Raw genomic sequence first — 6,310 nt, 5'->3', positions numbered from 1 at the left:
ATTTTATTATGGGTCAAATATCTTCTTACATTTCTGAGGATATAAATTATACTTACCCTAAACTTCTTGTTATGATTATTCTTCTAAGTCTCTGTCCTCATGATTAAGTTACTCTTTTATTGAGGAACAACAAACTACTAGCTTTCCTCAAGTGGTCGATGACTTTTTTTAAGTAAGTCACTTTAATGTTTTTTGTTTTTTGTGTGTGTGGTTTTTTTCTACAGTAGAATAAATAGTTCTCTTGGTAATTGCAGACATATGAGGCTCTTGGGTAGTATTAAGAAACATCTCAGTAATGCTGGTTTTCCAGATTGGCGTGTAGTCTTCAATAATTGTCAGGAGTTACTTACGTGAAATTGATGCCAAAATATAGGGCCACATTTATGCATCCATTATTTTCAAGATTGCTGGTAACCTGTGGGTATAATTTCCCCCAATACTTTGCCTTCTTGTGTCCCAAGGTCCAACCTGCTCATGTTCACCTCAATGACACTCCTTTGGTAATGATACCCAAAGTTGCATATAGTGGGGATAGGACATTCTTATTTATACCAAGTATTGATAGGCAAAAGGTGCTGTTCAGTTCAGGATGAGTTACGTGCACTTTTGAAACATAAATCCATTGGCTTAATGAGTCTTTCATATTTAGGTGGTTTTTGAGTAAAGCCATTTCCAACAAAGCAGACTTTAGTAAATATCCTCTTCCACATCTTCTCCTTTCTCCTTTCTGTTCAAATAACTTAATACTTCTGTTTCTTTCCAGACAGGAATTTGGGCAGAACTTTCCTGCTCTCATTTTTTGTTTTTGTTTAATCATATTAGAAAGTATTTTAGCTCAGGACTGTTCCCCTCTATCCAGTGGATTTGCAGGTACTGCTCCTTGTGGAGTCTTTTTTTAATCATTAGTTTGTTTGGTGCTTCTCTTTTCTTGCATCTTGGTAGTTTTCATTTGTATTTTGTCAGCATGGCTCTGTTTATGGTAGAGCTTAGCATTCAAACCAATCATTATTTTTGCCTTTGAACATTTATGAGCCTCTTGACCTTCCTTCTTTCTCCTTTTCTCATGCTAATCCAAATTCAATATGTTCCTTTTGTGGCATGGTGATAACTGCCAAGCGATCAGGTGCAAAGAAGCTCTCAATTTTGGGGTCTCAGAGATGTATGAGCTGACTCCACACCAGCCACCACAGGAAGGGGACAGTTGTAAAATGACCAGTTCCAGAAAAAGCATGATGTAATTGGTAACTATTGGTGTGCTTTCATGTCTATAGCCAAAATACCTTGCTGGATTGACTGTCCACTTATGGGGAGAGGTGAGATGAATTGCTGTGGCCTGGATTGAGCAGGTTTCTTTCAGAGTAGAGAGGCTTGGGTGCAATATGGCAGCCTTCAACATTATCCCATTTCCTTGACCCCAAATTCTTACAGCCTAAAACCCTCCTACCTCCATCTCACCTGAGTCTGAAACCTCTGTGGCTGTTCTCTGGACTAAGAAGGTGGGTTATGCAGAATCTGTCCTGCTTGGTTCCCTCTTCCAATAACCGTTTGGTTACTCTTAGTACCTCTCTTGAACCCAGAGTCCACTACACTTGGTTATGAAGCTCCTTTGGGACTGCTCCTAACTTTTCTAGAAGCAAAATATGTTCTATGTCTTGGGAACTTAAATTTTTTCTCACTTCATTCTTCTCATTTCCCATTTTTCAAGAATTTTTCATGTGTTATGGTCCATTAAGAGTTTTCATTCTTGATTGACATACCAGATGTGAATTTTAAAAAGACAATACATAATCATTTGTAGAGATATTTTATGACATGGAGTAGCTAAAGTAGTGCTAAGTCTGCCATCCAGAATGAAATTTTACATCTTTTTTTTAAATGGGTTTTTTTACTCTTCATAATATTTTGGAACATTTTTAGTGAATCAATTAAACACACTTCCATGAGAGTAGGTACATGTTATTTTAAGGTTGCAATAGTGTTGTAGATATGAATATACCACATAGACATTCCCATTGATGACCATTTTCATTTCTTTCCAATTTTTACTGTTATAAACAATACTGAAATAGTGCATCACATACTTTTGAAATTGTCTCTATAGAATCGATTTTTCAGTGCAGATTTATAAAGTCAAAAGATATATTCATGGGATGTGGTTTTCAGAGAAAGAGATCATTCTTTCTTCTCCATGTTTTTGTTAACCCCATTTGCATTAGATCAAGGTGCTTATTGTTCTGGCTATTTCAGTCCAGGGAGTTGAGTGATGGCCCGTCATCTATAAGTATCCTCATTTAATCAGAGTAGTAGAACCAGGACAGAGATGGGTATTCAAACACACAGAGAAGCATGATGCAAAAAAGAAGCATCACCCATGGATTCCCAGAACATTAAAATGGGGCTACAATATCTGTTGATAAATAAATGACAGTGTTTTTCATTAAAATGTTTACTTAGAAATATGCAGAAAAATAACATGTCCTGAAGTCAAACAACTAATTTCTAAAAATTATCAGAAGCTTTACACACACCAAGAAACATTTAATCCTTTTCAGCAAAGAGATCTTTTCTTCACATCCTAAATCCTTTTTCTCAATAGACTCAAATCCCAACATCTGTTTTCATTCCTCTTTTAAACATCTTCTTACCCATTCTGGACTTCTTTCCAACAATTAACACTTTCAAGTTCTGTTCCTTTCTCTTATCCTCATGTATAAGCTCCAAAATGTCTGTGTCAGAACAAACATCTGATAAACCTACCAGAATAACCCTGGGTACAAAAGTTATTAATCTGAGATGAACTAATTCATAACAGATGACCAAAATGTCACTAGAATTTGCTAGAAATGTGCTGTGTGTGACTTGTTATTTTTTCTAGAAACTATAAGAAAGCACAGGCAGGACATACAAACACACACACATACACACAGGAAAGAAGAGAAGGAAAAAAAAAAAAAACAATTGCTTTGGCAGATGGTGTTTCAAAAGCCATGTTTCCAGTTCTACAATTGCAGAACCTTGCCATTTCTCCCATCAGAAGGTAGAGTCTAATGTTCACTCCTTGAATGTAGGTCAACATTTGTGACTGCCCAATAAACAGAATGCAAAGGAAGAGATATTGTGTGACTTTTGAGGCTAGGACACAAAAGGTGATAGAGCTTCCATCTGGCTCTTTCTCTGGGACACTCACTTTTGGACCTCAGCCACCAAATTTTGAGGAATCCAAGGCTCCATGAAGAAGCCACCTGTAGGTGATCTGGTTGACAGTCCTAAATCAAGTCCCAGATGAAAGCTATTATCAATTGCCAGGCATGCAAGTGAATAGCCTCCAGATGATTCCAGTCCCTAGTCTTCCTTGGTAGTATCTTCCAGATGAGGCTTCATCAATATGGATCAGAGACAAGCCATCTCTCCTGTGCCCTATTCAAGTTCCTGACACATAGAGAATCTGTAACAAATGGATGTTTTTGCCTTATTTGGGGAAATCATGGAAAAACAACCTTCACCCTTATAAAAATGGAATACTCACCTTGAGTTATTGAAATTAATAAATATTGAAGCATATATGTTTAAAACATCAGGTTTGAACAAGGCTGGACACATTCACACCCTTCCATCACCAATGCTGGTTCTAGTGTAGAATTAATTATTTTACTAGAGATATGAATCAATATCAATGGATCTCAGATGTTTCAGGTGGGCATTTCTTCCTGTCCTTTGGTATTTTCTCTCCTGTGTAGCTGAAAATGTTTAAAATTGCAATAGATTCTCCTAATGTTTAATTGAAAATTTCCCTTCCTATGTTTTAAGGCATTGTCTCTAAGGTTCCTATCTAACGTCAGCCTTGACCCTCCTATTGCATGCTGTATACTCTACTGAGATTCATTTCTCTTTCTTGGCACCTGCATTCTCTGTTAGGTTGGTAGAGTTGAATGAGAATTAATAATTTATTCATTTGGAAGTAATTGATAAGTTTATTATTTAGCAAGTATATTTCAGAATGCCTTAGGCTTATCTATTAAGGATTCCTACTCCTTTAGATCATAAAAAAAAAAAAAAAAAAAAGCAGTAAGGTTTTACCCAAGACACCTATTAGGTCAGCCCTGCAAAAAGAAATCAAATTGGGTAAGACCTTGTTTTGTTTTTAGTTTTAGTGAGCAAGACTCTTTGCTTGGACTCAGGCTTGATGCAACAGTTAATGGGAAATTTTATGTCTTTCTGATGATGTGCAAATAGTCACACAGTTGAGTGTGAGTCTTATATTCAATCAAAGATTAAAGCCTACGTTCATTTATGGTGTCTCGGGTTCTGTTTTGGTAATGAAATTCAGTGTTTTAAAAAAATTTACTCTGCAGCTTGTTCTAACACAATTGCTATCTGACTACATTTATAACCTACACCATACCATTTATGGATAAAATAATGAAATTTCACAGAGAATTAATTTAATATTCTCAGAGGAATTTTCCATATCTGTTTTTTTCTTTACTTACCAAATATGGCTGTGTGAATAAGGGAGGGGAAAGACATGGGAAACTAGATTCTATTCCATTGCTGCGGTTTGATCTAAAGCAACTAAGAGACATTCTTTTTTCAGGTTCCTCAGATGGAAAATTTTCTACTCATTTGGTCCTTTATCTTCCTAGGTGAGGTATAGATAATGAATGGGATACTGTTGCTTATTTGAAGATGAATATGTTAGAGAGGTGTTAGGATTAAATAATAATTTGTAATTTGTGGTATTAAATAGTCTAGTGTTACTTTTAAATCACTACCTCATAAATTAGAGTTGCCAAAAGTGATCTAAAATTGGAAATATGTAGGGGCATCTAGGTGGCTCAGTCGGTTAAGTGTCAGACCCTTGATTTCAGCTCAGGTCATGATCTCACAGTTTGTGAGATGAAGCCCCATGTCAGGCTCCATGTTGACTGCACAGAGCCTGCTTAGGATTCTCTCCCTCTCTCTCTCTGAAAGTAAATAAATAAACTCTAAATAAAATGAGAATATGTAGCATTAATACTCTATTCCTTGTGTCTTGAAAACCAGACATGTTTGCTACTACAGCTACTTTATGATTCTTGGTGTGCATGTATATATACATGTGTATGTTTACAAAATGAAACAAAGACCAGAGAAGTATACCCTTTGAGAGAAAGTGCATACAAATAGGAAAAGCTTTTTACCCTGAGGTTATTGATAACTTTCTCTCCAGTTCCTTTCAGGATTTTTCCTTCAGATAATCATGAAGCTGAGAGAGTAGGACAGAACTCACCCATACTGGATGTTACACTTGCTGGATGTTTTCTACTCCTTTAGTGTAGCTTCTTATCTCAAGCAGGCTTCCTTTTTGGCAGTATCCAATCATGACAGAACTATGTATGTAAGAGAACTCAGAACATAGACATAGCTAGAACATCTTCGTTCGTTATGAGCTAAAATATAAGTGTGCTTATATGAAATGTGTCCTTGTGTTTGTTTTGGTTTAGAGTAGGTTTCTCTGATTCTGGGTTGAGCTTCATATTCTAGCCCATGAAAATAATCTTCCAGATGGATTTATTAGGCAGTTAATTTAGTACTTTCTAGTCATGGCAATAGAATTTTGAAGTGGCCCTATTTTTTTCCCTCTTTTTGGACTACTGCAAAATATCCTCCACTCAGTCAACATTTAACTGTGAACTATGGTGTGTGACCAACTCTATTGGTGAAACTATCTATTCTTGCAAGAAATAAGGGCATGCGGATTTGGGAGATTAGTTTGTGCTCCACAGTCACAATTCTTTTTCTTTTAATGAACTTACGACATTATTCTCAAAGCATTCAGGGGGCATTTTTTCTTATAATAGCCATAATCACCATTAGTACTACTGTCACTGCATTCTGTTTTGTGGATACCTACCAGATGTCAGACATTGCTCTCCATGTTCAATATGTTATCCTCTTAAACTTTGTGAAATAGATATAACCCCTTGTTTTACAAATGAGTAAGTCATAGTCACCAAAGCATAGTGGATATAGTAAAATTATTGGTGTCACAGAGACTTGAACTCAGACTTGAATCTCTGCCACTTCAGAGATGTAGTATTATTGCTTAAGTCATTGGATTTTTTTTTTAATCTCAACGTCATAAAAGATTTAAAAAAATGTTTGGTTTGAGGGAACCATGAAGCAAAAAACAAATGAAAGAAAAACAAAAAGCAAAAAACAAAACAAGCAAACAAAACAGATAACCAGACTTTAAAGATTCTTTCCCCACCCCACCCCCCTTCAGGTGTCTAAACTGTTGTAAAAATGACCAACACCCATGTTGATCAGG

At 36.1% G+C, this 6,310-nt stretch overlaps 1 pseudogene; it reads right to left on the bottom strand.

Annotated features, from left to right (window-relative positions):
* Positions 1–284: 284 nt before the first annotated feature.
* On the bottom strand, positions 285–5,907 carry LOC112855842 (ribosome biogenesis protein NSA2 homolog pseudogene; annotated as a pseudogene).
* Between the last annotated feature and the right edge of the window lie 403 nt (positions 5,908–6,310).

Source organism: Puma concolor, chromosome B3 (genome assembly GCF_028749965.1).
Source record: "Puma concolor isolate L17-30 chromosome B3, mPumCon1.1.hap2, whole genome shotgun sequence".
Lineage (NCBI taxonomy): Eukaryota > Metazoa > Chordata > Mammalia > Carnivora > Felidae > Puma > Puma concolor.
Note: the sequence above shows the minus strand (reverse complement) of the source record. Positions and strands in the feature narration are given on the sequence as shown.